The sequence below is a fragment of the Papio anubis genome, chromosome 17, assembly GCF_008728515.1.
Source record: "Papio anubis isolate 15944 chromosome 17, Panubis1.0, whole genome shotgun sequence".
Lineage (NCBI taxonomy): Eukaryota > Metazoa > Chordata > Mammalia > Primates > Cercopithecidae > Papio > Papio anubis.
Window position 1 is genome coordinate 35,945,348 of NC_044992.1, and position 24,084 is coordinate 35,969,431.

Sequence of the window (24,084 nt, forward strand, 5' to 3'; positions counted from 1 at the left end):
TGGCCCCTCTGGTAAATATCACTTGCATCTTCTTGTTTCTGGACTTATAAGTCATCTTTCCTTTCTATTTTCCTCATTTTTCTAGCACGTTTTGGCCTAGATTGACCATTGTCATGGCATAAATGGAAATTTAAAAAATCAATATTTTTTGACCCTGTGTAAGACAATGGGAGATATAGGAGAGGCATTACCATTTAGTAGAATGAGAGTATTAATACTGCATTAACAAAGTGAGTGCCCAGCCATTGACATCCTGGGAGACAATATGAGGCTGTTTTTGTGTTGCTATGAAGAAGTATCTGTGACTGGGCAATTTATGAAGAAAAGAGTTTTAATTGGCTCCCAGCTCTACAGGCTTTACAGGAGGCATGGGAATGCCTTAGGAAGCTTACAGTCATGGCAGAAGACGAAGAGGGAGTAGGTATTTCACACGGTGAAAGCAGTAGCCAGAGAGTGAGAGTGCGGGGGAGGAGGTGCCGCACGCTTTTAAATGACCAGACTCTCCTGTGAAGTCGGAGAGGAGCTCACTTAGCACCAAAGGGATGGCCTAAACCATGCATGAGGGATCCACCCCTATGATCCAAACACCTCCCACCAGGCTCCACTTCCAACATTGGGGATTACATTTTAACATGATGTTTGGGTGGGGACAAATATCCAAATTTTAGCAGACACTGATGGGAATCTGGCCCAGGCATGGTCCCACTGGCCATGATGAAAGCTTTGGTGTATGGTCTAGGATGTGCTACGGAAGGTGAGTGGGTTGTTTCTGATTCTCAAAACAGCCTGTGGGAAAGGTGTTATTGTCCTCATTTTATAGATGAGGAGGGAACACCCAGTATCCGTGTTCAGAGTATGGGCTCCGGAGTTGGGTACCTAGATTTAAACCTATCTCTTCCACTGATTGACAGGCTGAGGTCTGCATGGCCCATCTCTGCCCTTGTAGGTGCCCCACAGTGCCTCCTACTTCTGCATCCATCAGCCTCGGACCCTCAGGAGCCCCGAGGGAGTTACTTAGAAGGGGAGGTCCAGGCAAGAGAGGGTTCAGTCTGGCAAAGATCAGACTTAAGCCGAGTGTTTTCAGGTGTCCTCAGGGCGTCCTTTGGGATCTGAGACTTTTGGCTGCCTGTTTTACATCCAACACGTTTCCTGATTCTTAGCCTTGCCGTGTCTCTTTGCCCAAACTGGTAATTCCCATCTTCTTTTCCCAACTACCTGGAATCCCTACGACTCCTTGCTCTTTATATTCTTCCCTGCAACCTCTAAAAAGGGGCTGGGTACGGTGGCTCATGCCTGTAATCCAGGCACTTTGGGAGGCCGAGGCGAGAGGATCACTTGAGGGCCAAGAGTTCGAGACCAACCTGGGCAACATGGTGGGATGCTGTCTCTACCAAAAATAAAAATAATAACCTGGTGTAGTGATGCGTGCCTGTGGTCCCAGCTATTTGGGAGGCTGAGGCAGGAGGATTGCTCGAGCCCAGGAGTTTGAGGCTGCAGTGAGATTGTGCCCCTGCACTCCAGCCTGGGTGACAGAGCAAGACCTTGTCCCCCCAAAAAAGGAAAAAAAATAGTCACATTGTCCTGCCCATCCTGTGGCCTCTTTGCAGGTCTGACCCTTCTGCTGGGACTTAATGAAGATGCTCTTCCTCCTCCTCCATCAACTCCCCGTATTCTCTTTGTTTAAACAATCAAATAGAAAATATTTGAAAAGAATCAAATGTTTGCTTGGTTTTTCAGAAGAAAGTGGACCCGAGGTTTTTTCCAAGTGGACTCCTGGATGCTCCAGGCCTTTTGACCAAAACGAACACTGCCTCCTAGTCGGGAATCTTTCTCAGATTCACTCCCTTTAGAGTTGGCTCCTCATCCTCAAAACTCCTGGCATCCCATCCTCTCCCCAGATGCCAGGACCAGGTACAGAGGAATCTGAGCAAGGGAGAGGCCTGTGTTGGGCTCAATTCCTGGAGCCCAACAGGACTTGATGATTCCCTCTGTTGTGAAGCCTGAGCTAGGCATTTTCTAGTTATTATTTCTAATCCTCTAAACAACCCTGCAAGGTAGAGATTTTTGTACCCATTTTACATATGAATTAATAGAGTACAGAGAAGCATGGTTCCAGGAATCATACTAGGGTTTCTGTCGGGGGATATGGACATCTCTATGCCACCATAGAGCACTGTACCATTTTTTTTTTCTTGAGAGATGATGTTATTCATTGGCCTTTTCCCACCTCAGCGACTCTCTTGGTGGAAACAGCATGTTCATCTTATAGTTATAGGATAATTCATGTGGCTCTTCTGGAAAATATCACTTGCATTTTCTTGTTTCTGGACTTATAAGTCATCTTTCCTTTTAATTTTCCTCCTTTTTCAAGGACATACATGTTGGCCTAGATTGTCAGTTGTAGTTACATAAATGGAAATAAAAAAAAATCAATACTCTTTTTGTCCCGTGTATGACAATTTACTCAGATACTCACTGGCAGAGTGAGATTCAGAGCCCAGACTTTGAAGCGCTTGTGCTTTCTATAACCCCACAAGGCAGGAACCTGGGGCGGGAGCACTGTTTATTTGTGGACAATGTATTTGTTTCCTAGGGCTGCTGTGACAAATAACCACAAATCGAGTGGCTTACAATAGAAATTTGTTCTCTCACAGTTCAGGAGGCCAGAAGTCTGAAGTCAAGGTGTCGGCAAGGCCAGACTCCCTCCAATGGCTCCAGCAGGGCGTGTTAGTCTCTGCTAACTGCTCTAAAGAACTACCTGAAACTGGGTAATTTATGAAGAAACAAGGTTTCATTGACTCACAGTTCCACAGGCTTAACAGGAAGATGACTGGGAGGCCTCAAGAAACTTACAATCATGACGGAAGGTGAAGGGAACCCAGCATCTTCTTCACATGGCGGTAGGAGAGAGAGTGAAGGGGGAAGTGCCACACCCTTTTAAACCATTAGATCTTGTGAGAATGCACCCTCACGAGAACAGCAAGGGGGAAATCTGTGATCCAGTCACCTCCCACCAGGCTCCTCCTCCAATTTGACATGAGATTTGGGTGGGGACGCAAATCCAAACCATCTCAGGGGGATCCTTCCTTGCTTCTTCCAGCCTCTGGTTGCAGGCCTTGCTTGGCTTCAGGCTGCATCACTCCAGTCCCTGCCTCCATCTTTACAGGGTCTTGTCTTCTCCCAGCATGCCTTCTCTGTGTGTCTCTTATACGTATGCTGTCATTGGATTTAGGGCCTACCTGGATAATCTCAGGATGATTTCACCTGGGGATCCTTAATTATATCAAATATGGCAACATTCAGATGTTCTGGAATGTGGACATATCTTTGGGGGCCACCGTTCCACCCACTACAGACAGCTGACCTCCTATAGGACGACAGGAGCTCTCTTTTCTCCGTACTTAAGATTGGGGCCAAAGAGAGTGGAAGCTCAAGGGACACACGTTTTTCTCACTGTAAAGAACTGTAGACCTGGTGCGGTGACCTGCACCTATAATCCCAGCAACTTGGGAGGCTGAGGAAGGAGGATCATTCAGGGTCAGGAGTTTGAGACCAGCCTAGGCAACACAAAAAGACCCAATCTCTGAAAAAAAAAATTAGCCAAGCATGGTGGTGCACACCTGTAGTCCCGGCTACTGGGGAGGCTGAGGCGGGAGCATTGCTTGGGCCCAGGAATTTAAGGCTGCAGTGAGCCATGATGGTGCCGTGGGATGGGCAACAGAGCAAGATCCTGTCTGTAAACAAACAAACCAAAACAACACACAAAAAATGTTCCAAGTCAGAGTTAACCAACACAGAGCTGGCCTGCCCTGTGGAAGAGGTGAGCAGAGGGAGGCTGGAGCAGGGCCGAGTTATCGGTTGGGTACCACACATAGGCACAGTGCTCAGAGGATGTAAGAGTAGTTTTAGGGTCCCATGAATGTATTTTAATTTCTTTTAAAATCAGAAAAAAAAATTAGCTTTTAAGTCAAATAAAATGTTTATGATATGTTGACTTTTGTCTCTATACCAATGCAGTTGTAAAATATGTGCATTCATGTTTGTTTCATGGAGGAAGGAGCCCACAGGAGTCATGCTGTGGTTCTGGCTAGACTGCACCTTAGTGGGAAAGGGAAGGGGAAATCAGACCCTCAGCACTGGAAGGGGGCCTGTCACCATTCCTGAGCAGCTCATTCACATTCTGACACCTGCGTGGTTGCTTTAGTGTCTCGTTGCACTGGAATGAGTGCCCTCCACCTCAGAGGACAGAGTCTCCTTGCAGGGACACCTGTTCTGGAGTGCCTGGAGCTGAACTGGAAGATGATGCCTCCTGGCTGGCTTGTCAGTGAAGACATCTGAACAGTGCCCACCCTCTGTAGGCACTGGTTAAGCATGAAACCACAATAAGAATGCATAAATCTCTTGGCAGAAAGCATAAGAGAATCAACATTTCCTGAGAACCTACTTTCTTCTGGGCACTTTACAGAGGTATTTAATTAATTAATTAATTAATTTAATTTACTTATTTATTCACTTTTGAGGAGTCTTGCTCTGTCGCCCAGGCTGGAGTGCAGTGGCGCGATCTGAGCTCACTGCAACCTCCGCCTTCTGGGTTCAAGTGATTCTCCTGCTTCAGCCTCCTGAGTACCTGGGACTACAGGCACCCGCCACCATGCCCAGCTAATTTTTGTATTTTTAGTAGACACGGGGTTTCACCATGTTGGCCAGGATGGTCTTGATCTCCTGTCCTAGTGATGCACCCACCTTGGCCTCCCAAAGTGCTGGGATTACAGGCGCAAGCCACCGCGCCCGGCCAGAGCTATTTTATTTATGAGCTCCATTTTACAGATGAGGAAAGTGAAGCCCAGAGAGGTTAAGAAACATGCCCAAGCTTCCTGGTTCATAAGGAATAGACACAGGCCTATTGGAAGCCACTTGTAACTGATTGTTGAACTGGGTATCTTTCTACTACATGGCATTGCCTCTAAATTCCTAGACAGCATGTTACAGAAGAGAAAAAAAGCATTAGATGAGAGCAGGGGGTGGGGAGGGTGAGGCTAGAATTAGGATGAACTTTCCTGCCCTGGATTTTTGGAGTCAGCGGCCCAAATGTGTTTGGGTTGAAAGGAAACTGACTGGGACTCAGTGTGCCCAAAGCTGTCATTCGGGCTGAAAGGAGAGAGAGCTTGTCCCCAGGAGGCGGGACGTGGGTTTCTGCTGTGGCTTCTGCAGCTGGCCGCTCTGTGGCCTGGGAGAAGTCACTTCTGCCCTCTGGGCTGCGGCATTCTTACTGGTGAAATGAGAGGAGGCAGACGTGATCTCCAACATTCTGGGACATGATGCGTCTGTTCTGTAGCCCTTCTGCAGCTAGTTCCACGAGTTAGCCTGAAGGTCCTACAAGAGCAGAGAATATTTATGTCCCCAACTTTAGTATTTCAATATCCCCATCTTTATTATTTTTGCCTCACTGGGTACCGCTTGTATTACTATATGTTCCTTTAAATTTACTTACTTTTAAGAAATGTTGCTTCTGTCCTAAACAATAATATTCATGAAATCATGGGCTAATTCATTCATCCATTTGTTCAACAAATCTTGATTGTCTATGGGGTTCAGGCACTGTCCCATGTGCTGGGGATGCAACAAAGAAAAAAGGAACAGGCAAAGTCTCTCCCTTATGAAGATTACATTTGCTTGGAGGAGATGGAGAATAAATATATACAGAAGAGAGTTTCAGATAACATCCGCTGCTCTGAAGAAAACTCAGCAGGGTAATGTATTAGATAGAAGTTTTGATTCATAGTAAGAAACTGATTTTACATTGCAGCCCAATATACACATAAGCACACACAAAAGAGAAATGAAAATGTTAAGAAACACTACTTACCTTTATTACACATGATGTGTTCTGATATTTTCTCTTTTCTGTTTTATTTTAGAAGGTGCTGGTTATGGGCCACATTAGATGGGTTGTACAATCTAGGAATGGATTGCAGCCTGCAGTTTGAAAAACACTGGAACAGCTGGGGAGTGGTGGTGGGATGCATGCCACAATTTTAGATAGAGCAGCCAGAAAAGAGTCTTTGGGGACCTGAAGCTTGAGCAGAAGTCACAGAGGTGAAAGGAGGGAGCTGTGTGACGATTTAGGGGAAGAGCTTTCCTGGTAGAGGAAACAGCGTGTGCAAAGACCTTGAGTGGAATCCAATTGGGTTGATGTGCTTGTTCTGTATACAGATACAGGTGTCTTTTACCTGGCCCGTGTGCTCTAATAGAGTTAAAATATCCTAAGGCTTTTCTAACAAACCGCCACCAACTCAGTGGCTTCAAACAACACGGATTTATTCTCTTACAGTTCTGGAGGTCAGAAGTCCAAAATAAGTTAGCAGGGCTGTTTTCCTTTTGGAGGCTCTGGGGAAAATCTGTCCCTTTATCCTTTCCAGCTTCTAGAGGCTCATGACCCTGCATACTCCTACCTCTGCTTCCAACATCACATATAATCACAAGGGTCCTGATAAGAGGGAGGTGGACTAATCCTCCCACCTCCGTCTTATCAGGACCCTTGTGATTATATTGGGCCCACCTGGAGAGTCCAGGATAACTGATTACAAATGTTAATCATATCTATAAAGTTACCTTTTGCTAGGTAAGGTAACAGATGGACAGGTTCTGGGTATTAGGATGTGGATTGCTTTGGGGGGCATATTCAGCCTCCCACACCACACTAAATCACCTTATGCAGTCCATTGGCAAACCTACCACTGTTGGGGGAATTCTCCTGCACAGAACTTTGTCCAGTGTGCCACCTACAGTGGGAGCTTGCCAAATGCTTAAATAAATGAGAAGAGCCTCCTTCCACACTTCCTCCTGCCGTTCTACCCTCTCTTCCTCTGCGCTTCTGGAAATAGCCTGTCTGTTCACAGGAGCCACCCTGGCCAGAGACAAATGGGCCAGTGCTTGTTGAGTTGCACAAGGTTGAAAACCTCCCACTCTGTTCTCCTCCCATTCACACGAGATTTCTTGCCCATCAGAGCTGGAGGAACTCTGGAGATAACTAGTTCAACCCCCTCAATTTGCAGGGGAGGAAACGCAGCCCAATCCCATCCCTTCTGTGGGTTCAGGTGGTGTTTTCATTATAACTCACTTTTATGGGATTATTTTATGTCCAAAATGGATGGTCTCCCCTTTCTCATTTTATCCTCAACCCATTGGCAAAGGGCAGGCATCAGTCTTCCGATTTTAAAGACAGGGAAACATAGGCCCTCAACATTCAAGAAGTAAAATTGGGCTTAGAAAACAGGTGTCCTGACTTCTTCTCACCTCCAAGCTCCTTCCATGACACCCTCCACTTCTTATCTTTAAGGGTCCGACGTATCAGACCCCCCAGAGCACTTCTAGAAGGGCTTGCCATGGGAAAGAATGACCCATTGTGTTTGTGTAGTGCCAAGGAGCAAAAGTGACAAGTTTTAAGGAAACAAATTGAATTCAACATATGGAGGAGCAGTCTAAGAATCAGTAATGTCCAAACTAATAGCACTGGCTGCCCAGGGAGAAACAGGGAACCGATTCCTTGCCACTGGACATTTCTTAGCAGAGGTTGGACTTGGAAATTGTTAACCTTATTTCTATTGTCTTCGAGTTAAAGGTTTAGCCACAGCCTTTTGAGACCTTAAGATGCAGACCCTCACACTGAACACTCCATTGCCTTCTCCAAAGGGAGCTGGTTGTAGGGCTTTGGAGCAGGGGATGGGGGAAGGGGGAAAGGGGGAAAAAAATGGAGCCTTGAGTCTTACAATGGGAGGGGGGTTGCTGATGTAAAAGGAAACCTTGAGCAAGGAGCACTTCCCCATAGGAGATAACAATCGAATTATATACATTTTAAATGGCATTCTGGGGTCTTAGTGATTTTCATAAGAAAGCTCAGCTTGGAGTCCTTGGCATCTGTTTCTCCTTTTAGGACAGAAACCAAGAGACTATTTACATATTCTTAGGGCCCTATCACCAATTAAATCTTTTCAGAACCTCAGCCCTCCCTGTCCCCCCACCCCCATCAACTCTCTCCACATTCAGGATTAAATTTCTTGGCAGACGGTAGTTGCTGCTCTCTTTGGTGATTTATTTGTTCAGTTGGATTATTTTTCATCTCGAGCCTGGGCATTTCAGGCCTCAGCATCCACCTTCTGATCATCAGGAAGTGACCCTGCTTGGGGACCCTCCCCAAACTCGGCCAGGCCAGAACGCATTCCTTCAGGCGCCAAGAGGCGGCCTGTCTCCGTGCCATCCCTCTGCACCCCCGCTGGGCCCTCCCCCTTCCTGATTGTGACAGAGCTTCCTCCGGGAGATGAGGGAGCACAGCTGGGTGACGTCACCAGGAATGCACAGGGGCCTGTGCAGGGGCCCGGAAGGAGCAGAAGTAAGATGTCACTGGGAGCAACTGGACGGTTCATGTCATCATTTGCTGTAGAGACAATCTGGTCCTACAGGGACTGAGGAATCTGTTGAAATGTCTGAGAAAGTTGTATCTGATGGAATGCTTCTCCTAGCCACCCCCTCCTCTCTGCCCCACACCATCCCCACCTCTGTCTCTGGTGCTTCTATTCTCAGTGTAGAAGAGAGCCTGGGAACACAGCCCCCAAAGAGCAGGGTAACTCAACTGGCCCTGCTTCTAGCCAGCTCTGTGGCCTTGGGCACATCACACAACCTCTCCGAGTCTCTGTGAGACATCTGAAAAATGAGTCAAACAATGGGCCCTGCCCCAGTGGGTTTTGAGAATAAACAAATTGATGGCAATGGAGCCCTTAGCACCACTCCTGGCACATAGTAAGGAGGTAATAGCTCCTATTTACTAGTAAGTTGCAATCTTGTGTTAGTAGGTTGTATTAGAACTGAGATATAGAGGCCTACAATGAGACATTCAGATTAATTAAACAGATCATTGAGTCTTGGCTTTGCATCTTGACCAGGCTAAGTAGTGGAGAATTAAGGGTAGGGGTGGGTGACTTTGGGTGTTAACTTCACAAAGCCTGTGGATAAATCAGATTATTTATTTATAATATAAAAATAATACACATCCTCATGTGGTTGTTGAGTTATAGAGAAGATAATGCATGAACACACACAGAGAGGATAATCCATACATACATGAGAGTAATTGTAATTTCTACTAATGTAATGATCTATTAGTAATACTGAATAATAATACTTAGACTATTGTAATACTTATAATAGTAAAAGACAACTCCTGAATTCAAGGAGTTTGGTGTTTGGTGGTAAGATTTCTTTTCTGGTTTTTCTTTTTTTTCTATTTCTCTACAATAGAGGAAGAAAAGAGAAGGTAGCACTACACGGTGGTCTACAGCACAGTGGATTCTGGACCCAGGGGGCCAGGATTCAAGCCTTCCTTCATCACTCATTAGCCATGTGATCTTGAGCAAGTAATTTCATGTCTCCTTACCTCTGTTTACTCATCTGTAAAGTGTGGATGATAGTAATACTTACCTTGAAGGGTTGTGGTGAGGATGAACTGAATTAGAATATGTAAAATTACCATTTATGTGGCAACTACTTCATGGTGAATGCTACTGAAGGATGGATTTTGACTATCACCAGGAAACAATGAATACTATGTGGGGCAAGAGAGACATTAATGTTGAATGTTGAAAGTTAAGGAAAACTTTCCTAGGTATGGGTGGGAGCAAGGTTCAGCATTTCAGGCACATGGAATAGTTGGAGCCCCAAAGTCAAAAGAGGTGGTTTGTTTAGAAAATGTAGATCCAGCCTGGGCGCAGTGACTCACGCCTGCAATTATGGTACTTTAGGAGCCAAGGAGGGTGGATCACCTGAGGTCAGGAGTTCGAGACCAGCCTGGCCAACATGGGGAAACCTCGTTTCTACTAAAAATAAAAAAAATTAGCCGGGAGTGGTGGTGGACACCTGTAATCCCAGCTATTCAGGAGGCTGAGGCAGGAGAATCACTTGAACCCTGGGGGCAGAGGTTGCAGTGAGCTGAGATAGCACCACTGAACTCCAGCCTGGGCAACACATTGAAACTCCATCTCAAAAAGAAAAAAAAAAAAAAAAAAGAAAATGAAGATCCAGCCAAGCTAGGTGGTTCACGCCTGTAATTACAGTACTTTGGGAGGCTGCGGCGGGCAGATGGCTTGAGCTCAGGAGTTTGAGACCAGCTGGGCAACATGGCAAAACCTCATTTCTTCTAAAAATACAAAAAAAAAAAAAAAAAAAAGGGTGTGGTGGTGCATGCCTGTGGTCCCAGCTACTTGGGAGACTGAGGTGGGAGAATCGCTTGAACCTGGGAGGTGGAGGTTGCAGTGAGCTGATATCGCACCATTGCACTCCAGCCTGGGTAACAGAGCCAGAGCCAGTCTCAATTAAAAAAAAAAATCCGGGCCAATGACTAGCGTGTAAGGGGAAGTGAAGGCAGATGCAGCAGGAGTGGAGGACTAGGTCAATGGAGAAGGAAATTGGACTCCAAGGGAAGGAGTTGGAGTCCTTGCCCTTGGAGGTGGCAACAGATCCATGCTTTGGAGAGAACAGCCTGGCTGCAGTGTGGAGGGTGGATTGACTGCAGCAGAGGCTCCCACCATGGCTGCTCACTGGTGTCTCCTGCGGGTGGGGGGCGGGGGTTGAAAAAACACCAGTGTCAAGATTCTGGACCTGGGAAGCATCCCTAGTTTAGCCCAAGTTAGGGACCCCTAGATGAAAGGGAGAGCAAGTTATGAGCTATTTTAGCAAGTGGGATTGAAAGGGCTAGTGGCTGGGAACCCACCTGCCTTCCCCAAGGATGCCATTGACCTCCTCTCTGGGGCTTGGGATCCCACACTGTAGGAGTGTAGGAGGCAAGAGATTTGCTGTCAAGACCCAGAAGTTCTGGGCATAGGCATTGTGACAAGCAACTGGGAATGTAAGCTAAGCCAGGAAGGAGTCCCAAATTCTCCCCAGTTGATGAGGTTGTAACTCCATCCTCCTCCTCTGTAGATAGGGCAAATTTACCAGACTCTCTCCCCAGGGCAGGCTCTGATGTCACGGGTGAGTTGTTCTGGTGGGATGGGCTGGGCCTGGGTGGGTAGGGGAGCAGGGGCAGGCTTGTCAGCCTTTGAAATTGGAGCTGATGGTTTTTAATAATGTCAAATTTTAAAATTCATTTCTCATGTTGGTGCTTTGGTGAACATTTCTTAGGCAGGGCAGGTGGTCTGCTTTGGGGACCTCAAGGCCGAACGGCTCAGCCCCAGAACACTGGCCTAATCCCCTTTCTCTTTCAAGGCCCACAGACACCCGCCAGTCTTATGATGTCGTGGTTTAAAGGCTCCTTTCCTTAATAACTCCCAAGTCACTCTTGTTATAGCTAAGCCATGGGCTTGGCTCTGTGAGGGACCAGGCTGTGGGCCTGCCGGTTGATGCTTTCCCGCTGTCTCTGGGGCTGTTTTCTTTTCACCTTTCAGTTTGCCTCAAAGTCTTTGCTTTTAATTATTCACAGGGATGGTTCTGGTAGGGCAAGTGTGGGCGTGAGTGTATTTGATGACTAGAGAAAGGGAACCTCAGATGGAGAAATCTACTGAGGGCAAATAAAGCGTGGCATAAACATTGGACTGGGAATCAGGAGAGGCAGGGTCTTGTTTCTGGGTTGGCCCCTTTCTCACATGGGTCTATTACCTCTTATCATTGGCCTCAGGTTCCTCCATCTGTAAACGATAAGGTCAGCGGGACTCCAAGTTTCCTATCTATTCTACCATCTCATGGCTCCTTGAGGATGAGTTTTTAGCCAATGATTGATTCCAAGAGCCAAAGGGATGAGCTCTTTATAGGGTGCTTCTAGAGGTACCTTATGGGGAGGAGAATGGCTTTTTAGGAAAACCGCCAAGGGGCATCTCATGAAGAATGAGGGAGAAAAGAGTAAGCGTTTGTTAATATTAGTGTCTACCAGGTACTGCTTGAGATCTCTACATACATTAGCATTTGTACCAGCCCTGCAAGGAAGGGTTAGAAGCACCTTGGCACAGATGTAGAAACTGAGGCTTGAAGAGTACTCAAATGGGATATGAGCCGATTCTACCCAACTCTGAATTGTATTAATGGCAATCGCTATAATAGCAACTTGTAGGTGTTGAGTGTTTGCTACGTTTTAGGCTGTATTCTGATAATTGTAGTTACTCCACATCACAACCCTGTGAGGTTGATACTATCAGGATCACTATTCACAGATAAGAAATCTGAGAGTCAGAAAGAATTCTTGCTTGAAGCAAAGCAGATGGTCAGTGGTGGGGCTGGGATTTGGGTCCCAAGTCTAGACCCTGAGGGCAAAGCATGAGTATAGGTGGAGACTGCAGGAAGGTCACTTGGAAGTGCCAAGGTATCCCCATATGTCAACCATGGGGCCTCCCTGTTAGGGGAAAGCCATATCTCTCATAGCCCTGCTCAGGGAGCAGCCAAATAGGTGGCTGATTCTTCCATGTTCTGTCCCCATCCCAACTCTTCGGCCCCATGGAATTCCCAAGAGTGGGACTCAGTGGCATCCCTTACAGAGTCCACCACTAGGATCTAGGTTTAGAGAAGGATGAGTGCATGCCATCATATTTCTTCCTTAGAGAATTTGACCTAGGAAATGATAGGAGAATGAGGCCGGTGGCAGAGGTGGCTGAAACTGAAGGTTTATGACATACAGAGAGGGTGTCATAGCCCCCTGGGCCCTCTGGAACCCAAGCAGCAGGCAGTAGAAACTATAAGGAAGCAGAAGCATACGGATTAAAGAGAGGGCAGGCCAGCTGGGAGCAGGAGAACAGCACATACAGGAAAAGCTGGTCCCTGGGACCATGTCCTCACGAGAGAGAACCTGGTCAGTGGCTATCAAAAGAAAGACCAAGCCATCAGTTCCTGGAAGTTCCCTGGTGTGGCAAAGGTTCCCTGCTTCCTGTAGTTCTCATGCTTGCATCCCAAACAAGATCCCTCTTTCCTCACTGGTGTCCTTGCCACACCTACCCCCATGCCCCGCATTCGTTAATATTCAAGACATTCTGCAGTCAAAGAGCTTGACAACAACTTCAACCCAGCTGCAGAGTCTGGGAAAAACAGTCTTCATTTTAGTATAACACTTGTTTGGTTTTTTATGACCTGCTCTGCTCCACAATATTAAGGTGGATTGCAACTCCCTCCCACAAACCTCACAAACACATACTACCATAAGATGAAAAGTAAAAAGATAGTGATTCTGTGGAAATAGAAAAAGAAAGGTAGTTGAATAAAACGCAGTAAAAAATTTAGTGACTGGGTGCGGTGGCTTACGCCTGTAATCCCAGCACTTTGGGAGGCCTAGGTGGGCGGATCACAAGGTCAGGAGATCGAGACCGTCCTGGCTAACACGGTAAAACCCCGTCTCTACTAAAAATATGAAAAAAATTAGCTGGGCCTGGTGTCCTGCACCTGTAGTCCCAGCTACTCAGGAGGCTGAGGTAGGAGAATGGCGTAAACCCGGGAGGCGGAGCTTGCAGTGAGCCGAGATCGTGCCACTGCACTCCAGCCTGGGCGACAAAGCGAGACTCCGTCTCAAAAAAAAAAAAAAAAAAAAAGAGAAAAGAAAAAGAAAAAGAAAATTTAGTATCCATAGTGTCAGGGTGCTGCTGCAGATAATAATAACACCACCTATCATTTATTGATGACCTATTATATGGTAGGCACATGTGATTTATTTATCTATCTATCTATCTATCTATCTATCTATCTATCTATCTATCTGTTTATCATCTAAATTTCACTTCCACATCTGCCCTCTGAGGCAAGTGGTAATTAACTCTGTTTTACACATAAGGTTCACAGAGTTTAAATGACTTGCCCAAGGTCCCATGTCTTGTCAGTGGGGACACTTGCAGGAGAACCTACATTCACGTTTTGAGATCCTGAAAGATGCAAAATCTGCTGTCAACATTTTTAGTGACCAATGCAAACATGAGGACAGGACCATTTTACACGTTCTCATCACCTGTCAGATAAAAGCAGCCACTTGCTGTCTGCCTTGACACCGAGGTCTGAGAGGAGGCTCCTCATAGACCTTCTAGGGAGACACTGAGTGATGATGGGAATACTAGTGACATCCTGAGCCCTAGCAGTGATGCGGGGGGTGATATCCCTGGGAGAAGGAGAGAGAGGAATGGTGAGAAGTCTCTTGGGTTTTAGCTTGGCAGAGGAGGCAGTAGGATGAGCTTCCTATGAGTACCTAGAAAGCAGAGTTCATGGTCTACAGTTTGAGGCTGTTGTGACTCAACATCAGCGGTAGCCTGCCTCCCTCTCTTCTTCCCCCTCCCTCCTTCCTCCCTTCCTCGCCCTCTCCTTCCTTCCTGAGGGTGAATTAAAGAAGAAAATAATTGACTTTAAGAGCCATCTTTTGTTTTCTGCTTAAACCAAAATAACTCTATAAGTCCCATGAGGGGATCAAAAGTGATTTCTCAAGAGTTAAGTCACCTATGTAAGAGAAGGATGCTAATGAGTGAAGTAACACTAAATTTAGCAACAAAAAGTATCACTATGAGAATTTTTTGAGAGGCAGCACACATTGATGTCCTCTTAGTATTCAGCCCCAAATTAAATCATGGGCCCAATGATACTAGGTGGGCCATGTGTGGCCTGTGGGGTGGGTTGCTCATCATGGCTTTACATATTTTGGGTAGAATTCACCCAATGACTTAGCGCTGAGTCCCTGGGAGCACCCACTCAAATCAGCTGTTTAAAAGTGAGAAATACACTTTGGGAGGCCGAGGCGGGCAGATCACAAGGTCAGGAAATCGAGACCATCCTGGCTAGCACGGTGAAACTCCGTCTCTACTAAAAATACAAAAAATTAGCAGGGCGCGGTGGTGGGCGCCTGTGGTCCCAGCTACTCGAGAGCCTGAGGCAGGAGAATGGCGTGGGCCTGGGAGGCGGAGCTTGCAGTGAGCCGAGATTGCACCACTGCCCTCCAGTCTGGGTGACAGAGCGAGACTCCGTCTCAAAAAAAAAAAAAAAAAAGTAAGAAATAAGCCTATCTACAGACGGTTAGTTGCCTCATTCTCTCTTCTAACCAGGTGAGCAGATTCTGACTTTTAAGTGCACCCACCCTTCCCTGCCCCAGGCATTCACCATATTGCCATGAACATGTTTGCGCCAAGTGGGACAGCTGCCAGGTTTCCAGGCTGCAGCTTGGGGTGCTTTCCCTGCTCCTTCAATTTGCTGCTCTGCATGTGAACCCTGGCTCCGCCTCTGATTTCTTTATCTGTTCTGGTCCTTCCCCTTCCTCTGGCTCCCCGATTGGTGCCTGGCCCAGTGCACTGCCTTGATCTTGTTCTCCTGGTGGGTACAGGCCCAGCCTCAGGGTTCCCAGCACAGGGATTTGAAACGTGGGTTTCAGAGTCAGGGGAGCGGGAGTCTAATGTCAACCTACCATCTGTTAGCTCTGTGACCTTAGGCAGCCCGTGCCACCTCTCTGAGCCTCAATTTACTTGTCTAGAAGGTGGAAATGATGAGATCTACCTCACAGAACTATTGAGAGGGTTGAATGTGAGAGCAGTCGACACAAGCCTGGTAAATAAGAAGCACTCAGTAGGTACTGGTTATTATTGTTACCTGTGTGAGTTTTTTTTTTTTTTTTTTTGACAGAACCTGGCTCTGTTGCCCAGCCTGGGGTGCCATGGTGCAATCTCAGCTCACTGCATCCACTGCCTCCCAGGTTCAAGCAATTCTCGTGCCTCAGCCTCCCCAGTAGCTGGGATTACAGGAGTGCACCTATTTACCACACCTGGTTAATTTTTGTATTTTTGGTGGAGATGGGGTTTCACCATGTTGGCCACACTGGTCTCGAACTCCTGACCTCAGGTGATCCACCCACTTTGGCCTCCCAAAGTGCTGGGATTACAGGCATGAGCCACCACACCTGGCCACCAGTGTGAGATTTTGAGTCCATCTGCATATGGGGTACCGGGAGCAATACAGAAAAACAATGCTTTTAAGCACTGCATTCTCAAGGGTTTTTTTCCCAAAGGTACAGCCTCATAATAATAATTCCAAGGTGTTATAATACTCTCAATTTGGTGATGAGGAAACTGAGGCATAAAGGGAGAAATGAGGACACTTAATGTCACAGCTGGCAAATGGTGAAGCCTGGACTTGAACCCAGGCCTCCTGAGTCCCAGTTCCGGAAAGCAACACAGGCAGCTGCTTTGATCTTCCAAAGCTGCTGTCCAACAATGTGCCAAAAGGAAGACAGAGCAGAGCTGCTCCTCTGGCCCGGCCCCTCCGCCCTGACTGCCGGCTGGCGGGCCTCGCAGGAGGAATTCGAGCGGCTGGCTTGTGCTCATGCCTGAGGAATGTCTTGAGAAGTCGTGCCTAAGCCCTCTGTATCTGACTCATCATCTCCCCGTCTCCAGGAGTGTCAGAGAAGAGCCCCCTTAATCCCTCCTGTCCTCGGTCCCAGGCTTTCATTTGTCAAACTAAAAATATTCCCTCCGGGAACCTCCTTTTGCCAGAGGCTGAATGAGGTATAAGGGGAATGGCGTTTCAGTGTCACTTCCTGACAGCGCCTTGTTATTGTTCCTGGGCCAGGGGAGCAGAGCCGGGTGGCAGGAGCACGGCGCCTCTGTCATTCTTGGGCCGGGGCCAGCCTGTTCACCTTTCTCCTGCAAGCAGCCTTCCCTTTTTCCTCTCTCGAAGCTCCAGACAATAGCCCATCAGTCTGACATGTAGCCTTGTCCTGGTCCCTTGGGGCTGCGTGTGATTCATGCCAGGTGAGGACTATAGAATGCCAACTTCATTTCCTTTGCAGCCTAAGGGCTGGCACAGTTTGTACTTGTCTGCAAGGCTGGTTTACTGATAAAGAGACGTAGAGCTCGAAGGTAAAGGGGAAAAAAAAAAGCTTAAACAGACAGATGGAACTGGAACTCCCCAAGTAGGGCAATGGCAATATGGGGAAGCCATCAAGATTTGTCTCCTGTTTCTCACCTTCCTTTCCCTTCTTCATTCTGTCACTTCTGGCAGCCTGTTGGCCCCAGGGCTGATCCCAAGAGTCCATGACCTTGACTTGGCCTAAAATGTTGGCTCACAGCCATAGAGCCACATCCCTGGCCCCACCAGGAAACCCATTTGCTCAGTAGAAATAGAGCATAGTGAAATCAAAGGAGCACAGAATTTGGATGCGGGCTCCCCTCACCAACTGGCTGTGTGAGTTTGAATAAGGTATCTCATTCTCTGAGCCTGTTTCCTCATCTATATGGGTGGATAATAGTACCCATTATACCTGGCTATTGTGAAGAATAAATAAGGTGGTGCGTATAAAATGAATCATACAATGCCTGTCAAATAGTAAGGGCTCGAATCATCATCACCATGCTTGTTCCTACAAGACCTAGCAATGGTGCCACTGCACCACTGGCATCAGAAGACCTAGTTCTAGTTTCATCTCTGCCATTAACTAGCTGTATGACTCCAGGCAAATCCCCTAATGTCTCTGAATCACATGGATTCATTTGTAAACTGAAGAAGAATTTGGGCTTGATTTCCTCTAAGATGCTTCTAGATCTAAAATCTGTGGTCATCGAGATACCTGAGAGTAGACATTCATGGAAAATTTCATTCTTTTAAAGAACGTAAGAATAACCTTAGTCTAGGCAACACAGCAAAACCCCGTCTCTACAAAGAATACAAAAATTAGACAAGCATGGTGGCATGTGCCTGTACTTCCCACTACTCGGGAGGCTGAGGTGGGATGATCACTTGAGCCCAGGAGGCAGAGGCAGTAACTTGAGATCGCACTACTGTACTCTGGCCTGGGTGACAGAGTGAGACCCTGTCTCAAAAAAAAAAAAAAAAAAAAAAAAAGTAAATTGGCCAGGTGTAGTGGGTCCTGCCTATAATCCCAGCACTTTGGGAGGCTGAGGTAGGAGGATTGCTTGAGTTCAGGAGTTCAAGACCAGCCTGGACAACATAGGGAGACCCTGTTTTTACAAAAAATAAAAAAAATTAGCTGGGCATGGTGGTGCACTCCTGTAGTCTCAGCTGCTTGTAAGGCTGAGGCAGGAAGGTTGCTTGAGCTGGGGAGGTCAAGGCTACAGTGAGCCACAATCGTGCCACTGCACTGTAGCCTGGGTGACAGAGTGAGGCCCTGTCTCACACAAAAAAAATAATAATAATAACTGCTTGCTGTGGACTAAGTTGTGTCCCCTCCAAATTCATAAGTTAAAGCCCTAACCCCCAATGTGACTATATCTGAAGATAAGATCTTTAAGACATAATTGAAGTTAAATAAGGTGGTACCCTAATCTAATAGGACTGTGGCTTATAAAAAGAGGAAGAGCAAGAAATCTCCCCCTATCTTGCCATGTGAAGACCCAGAGAGAAGGCAGCTGTCTGCAGGCCGGGAGGAGAGTCCTCACCAGGATCCGAACCCTGCCAGGCTTTCATCTTGGCTTTTCAGCCTTCAGACTGTCAGGAAATAAATTTCTGTTGTATAGGCCACCCAATCTATGGTATTTTGTTACGGCAGCCCAACCTCACTAATACACTGCTGAAGGAAGGCCATCTGGCAAGGGAGCATTGAGGCAGAGAACGTAGTATCCAGCAAATCCTGGATAACCCTCATTGAACTGAAGAGGAATGATGGAATTTCTGCAGGCAGAGGGAGAAGCCACACACACCCAGCTGACTTTGCAGTCAGAAATCAACTGAAACAGTGCTATTAAAAGAAGAAACTCGGGGCCAGGCGTGGTGGCTCATGCCTGTAATCCCAGCACTTTAGGGGGCCAAGGTGGGCAGATCACGAGGTCAGGAGATCGAGACCATCCTGGCTAACACAGTGAAACCCCGTCTCTACTAAAAATACAATAAAATTAGCCAGGTGTGGTGGCGGGTGCCTGTAGTCCCAGCTACTTGGGAGGCTGAGGCAGGAGAATGGCATGAACCCGGGAGGCAGAACTTGCAGTGAGCACCACTGCACTACAGCCTGGGTGACAGAGCGAGACTCCTGTTAAAAAAAAAAAAAAAAAAGAAACTCGGTCAGGCACAGTGGCTCACACCTGTAATCCTAGCACTTTGGGAGGCTGAGGCGGGCAGATCACCTGAGGTTGGGAGTTTGAGACCAGCCTGACCAACATGGTGAAACCCCGTCTCTACTAAAAATACAAAATTAGCCAGGCGTGGTGGTGCACGTCTGTAATCCCAGCTACTCGGGAGGCTGAGGTAGGAGAATCACTTGAACCCAAGAAGTGGAGGTTGTGGTGAGCCGAGATTGCCTCACTGCACTCCAGCCTGGGCAATAAGAGTGAAACTCCATTTCAAAAAAATAAAAAAAGAAGAAGAAACTCTATTTTCAAACTTGAATAGTGATTAACTCAGGCTCTGGAGTGAGACGAGTTGAGTTTGAACCTGAGCCCTGTTGCATGCTGACAGAGTGACTATAGAAAAATTAATTGACCTCTTCGGGTCTCATTTCCTCAGCTATCAAATGAGCCATTGCTGCTACCTCCTAACTCTGCAGAGTAAATGTGATAATCTACACAAGGTGCATAGTCCAGTGCTCCACACATAGTAGTACTTGATAAGTGTCAGCTGCTACTGGTAATAATGTCATATTGTAAATAATAATTATTAATTAACAACAATAATTTCATTCATATAACTTGCTTCACGTGCTTAAGCCAAAAAATAAGCCCATGCTTTCCGTGTTATTCAAGCTGAAACTGATCATAACCCTGTCTCTCCCCCGTATCAGAAGATTGTCTTTCTCTCCTTCCTGGTGTCTATCCTCCCACACTGCGCTAAAGAGGAATGATGGAGTTTCAACTTATAGTTGCCACGCTCCAAATGCTTATTCATGTTAGAGCCAGTCTCACTGGGCATTCTATCAGATGCAGGTGTGCCACTAGGAAGCTGGTGAGGCCCTGGCTGTCCTGGGTCCACCCTTGCCGCGTTAGTTGCTGGAGCAACGAATCCCACCTGAAATTCTCAGCTCCGGCTGTAGTCAAAGTCACGGCACTCTTTTCTACTCCTTCTTGGGGGGCCCTTCATATCCTTTCTGCTCAAGTGACCTCACTGTACAACCTCAATCCTTTAGGTTTTAGAATAATCTTAAATCCAAAAGCATTGATCTAATAGCCTTTTCAACAAATGGTGCTGGAAAACTGGATACCCACATGCAAGAAACTGAAACTAGAGAGAGGCCTCGCACTCTTCACAAAAATTAACTCAAAATGGATCCTAGACCTCAATGTAAAATACAAAATTATAAAACTCCTGGAAGGTAACACAGAATAAAATCTCGATAACCTTGAGTATGGTGATGACTTTTTAGATACAACACTAAAAGCATGATCTGTGAAATAAATAACAGATAAGCTGGCTTTCATTAAAATTAAAAACTTCTGCTCTGTGAAAGACAGTGTCTAAAGAAAGAGAAGACAAGTCACAAACTGGGAGAAAATATTTGCAAGAGACACATTTGATAAAGGAATGTTATTCAAAATATACAAAGAACTCTTAAAACTCAGCAATTAAAAAGCAAACAACCTGATTAAAGAGTGGTCCAAAAACGTTAACGGACACCTCATGAAAGAAGATATACAGATGACAAATAAGCACATACAAAAAGGCTCCACATTATACATCATCAGGGAAATGCAAATTAAAACGACAATGAGATGTCACTATATACCTATTAGAATGGCGGAAATCCAATACACGGATACCACCAAATGCTGGTGAGGATGTGAAGTGACAGGAACTTTCATTCACTGCTGGTGGGAATGCAAAATAGTGTAGCCACTTTGGAAGACAGTTTGGCAGTTTCTTACAAAACTAAACATACTCTTACCATGCGATCCAGCAACCGCGCTCCTTGGTTTTTAACTAAAGGAATTGAAAACTTATGTCCACACAAAAACTTGCACACAAATGTTTGTAGCAGCTTTATTAAAAATTGCCAAAACTTGGAAGCAGCCAAGATGTCCTTCAGGAGGTGAATGGATAAATAAACCGGGGTACATCCAGACAGTGGAATATTATTCATCGCTAAAAAGAAATGAGCTATCAAGCCACGGAAAGACATGGAGTAACCTTAAATGCATATTACTAAGGGAGAGAAACCAAGCTGAAAAGGCCACATGTTGTAGGATTCCAACTACATGACATTCTGGGAAAGGCACAGCTCTGGAGACAGTGAAAAGATCATTGGTTGCCAGGGGTTAGGGGAGGGGGAAGGATGACTAGGCAGAGCACAGAGGATTTTTAGGCCAGCGAAACTATTCAGTATGATACAGTAATGGCAGATACATATCATTATATGCTTATCAGAGCCCACAGAATGTACACCAACATTGAACTTTCATGTAGACTGTGGACTCTGGGTGATAATGTGTCAATGTAGGTTCACTGATTGTAACAAATGCTTCACTGTGGTGAGGGATGTTGATAGTGGGAGAGTCTAAACATGTATGGGGGTAGGAGGTATAGAGGAAGTCTCTGTACCTTTCTCTCAATTTTGTTGTGAGCCTAAAATTTCTCTAAAAAAGTAAAGTCTTTAAAAAGCATTGATTTCCATTTGGATCTGCTGGTCCCGTATACAAATTTACCCATTCCTTCGCCAGAGCTTTTGAGCTCCCCAAACAAAAGGTACTGGATAGGATGGCCTTTGACAAACTTTCAAAACTCCTTCCCCAGTGACAATGAAGTGCCTATTTGCTTTATATGTCTTTATGCCCTCAGGACTACGTAACTGGCCCTTTTCACAGCAAGGAGATCTGCTCCAGTAATAATTCTACACTTTGTCAGATCAAAGATATTGTAGGTTGTAAAAGCAAATCACCCAGAAAAAAATGATTCCAGTTACCTATGACACATACTATTCTCTGAAAAACATCAAGGTTTGAGGAATGGTAAAAAAAATATGAGCTGAACTGTTCACAATAGCAAATACATGGAATCAATCGAAATGCCCATCAGCAGTGGACTGGATAAAGAAAATATGGTACATATATACCATGGAATACTATGCAGCTATGAAAAAGGGTGAGATCATGTTCTTTGCGGTAACATGGAAGGAGCTGCAGGCCATTATTCTAAGTGAATTATTGCAGGAACAGAAAAGCAAACACTACATATTCTCACATATAAGTGGGAGCTAAACATTGAGTATACATGGACACATGAAGGGAACAATGGACACTGGGGCCGACTTGAGGGTGGAGGTTGGGAGGAGGGTGAGGACAGAAAAACGATCAGATACTATCCTTATTACCTGGGTGAGGAAATAATTTGTACACCAAATCCCTATGACATGCAATTTGCCTATGTACCAAACTTGTACATGAACCCCCAAACCTAAAAAAAAAGTTGGAAAGAAAAAAAATCCCTGAAAGTTCTGTGGACTTATAAAAAGCGGGTCCAATGAGCTGTAAGTCAACCATGAGGAGGTTTTGAAAGTGCCTGTCACAATGCTGAATGTAAAGTGTGTGCGTACGTTGTACTTATATACTTAACTGGATGCTTTGTAGACACCAGATTTTCTCTGCTCATTCATCAACAGGCAGTTAAATGTTCTTGATTTCCACTTGACAAATTAATGTATTTTAGAAATTTAAAAGCTGGAATAAAATTCAAAATCAATGTCTAAAAAAATAGGCTGAGTGTGGTGACTTATGCCTATAATCCCAGCACTTTGGGAGGCTGAGGCTAGCAGATTACTTGAGGCCAAGAGTTCAAGACCAGCCTGGGCAACGTAGAGAGACCCTGTCTCTACAAAAAATACAAAAAACCCCCCAAAAATTAGCTTGGCATGGTAGCACATGCCTATGGTCGAAGCTACTCTGGAGGCTGAGGTGAGATGATTGCTTGAGCCTGGGAAGTTGAGGCTGCAGTGAGCTATAATTGTGCCATTGCACTGCAATCTGGGTGACAGAGGGAGACCCTCCTCCAAAAAAAAAAAAAAAAAAAAAAAAAAACCCAAACACCAAAAACCAAAAAACAAAACACCCGAAGACAAACCTATGTGCATCTCAGAATCAATGAAAATATTAGGTAATATTTCTTGGGGATCTATCATGTGCTGGGCACTTGTTCTAAGACTTAATTCTAATTAAGAATTAATCTATTTACTCCTCATATTAGCTTTATGAAGTAGAAGCTATTACAGATGAGAAAAGTAAGGCACTTAGGTTTTATAACTTGATCTCATATTGTTAGGGAGTAGCTAGATTCAAACCAAGGCAGTTGTTGAATGCCATTATTAGACATGAAGCAATAGCAATTTTTAAACAGCAACTTTCTTCTCTCTCTCTCACACACGCGCACACACACACACAATTTAAAGTCTCAACTTACTGATTCCTCCTATTGCAATTATAATACCAACTTGTATTGAAGAACAAGAAATTGGAGTTGGAATGATTTAGTGAGTCCTCTTCAGAAAGGAATTATGGTGCTAAAGTCCCTCCAGTGGGAAGGGGTGGTATACACACCCTTAGCACCATACGTACCTTTAGCACCTAATAGAGAACAGATTACCCAGGAGACCACTTTGTTTAAAAAAGAAGTGTGGTTGGCCGGGTGTGGTGGCTCATGTCTGTAATCCCAGCACTTTGGGAGGCCGAGGCGGGCAGATCACCTGAGGTTGGGTGTTCGAGACCAGCCTGACCAACATGAGAAACCCCGTCTCTGTTAAAAATACAAAATTAGCCGGGCGTGGTGGCACATGCCTGTAATCCCAGCTACTCGGGAGGCTGAGGCAGGAGAATCACTTGAACCAGGGAGGCGGAGGTTGCGGTGAGCTGAGATCGCGTCATTGCACTCCAGCCTGGGCAACAAGAGTGAAACTCCGTCTCAAAACAAACAAACAAACAAACAAACAAACAAACAAACAAAGTGTGGTTGAGCTCTTCGTTTCCTGGCTCTTTCCAATGGCTCTCCTTGGAGTGGGGGCCTATTTATGTCGTGCAACATGGCTTTCTCACGATGATACTAGTAACATCCTCTCTTAGATGCTTTAGGAATGTTCTCAGCTGCAAGTAATGGAAAAACCCAATTAAAAACAGCTTCAACAAATAGGGCGTTTTCTATATAATACGTAACTGAACGAAGTAATAACAG

The 24,084-nt window shown here is 45.7% G+C and overlaps 1 protein-coding gene across 8 annotated transcripts in view; it reads left to right on the forward strand.

Moving 5' to 3' along the window:
• Positions 1 to 24,084, forward strand: part of C17H17orf67 (chromosome 17 C17orf67 homolog) — a 236,672-nt gene that overhangs the window by 115,838 nt on the left and 96,750 nt on the right. The gene's annotated exons all lie outside the window — the stretch shown is intronic.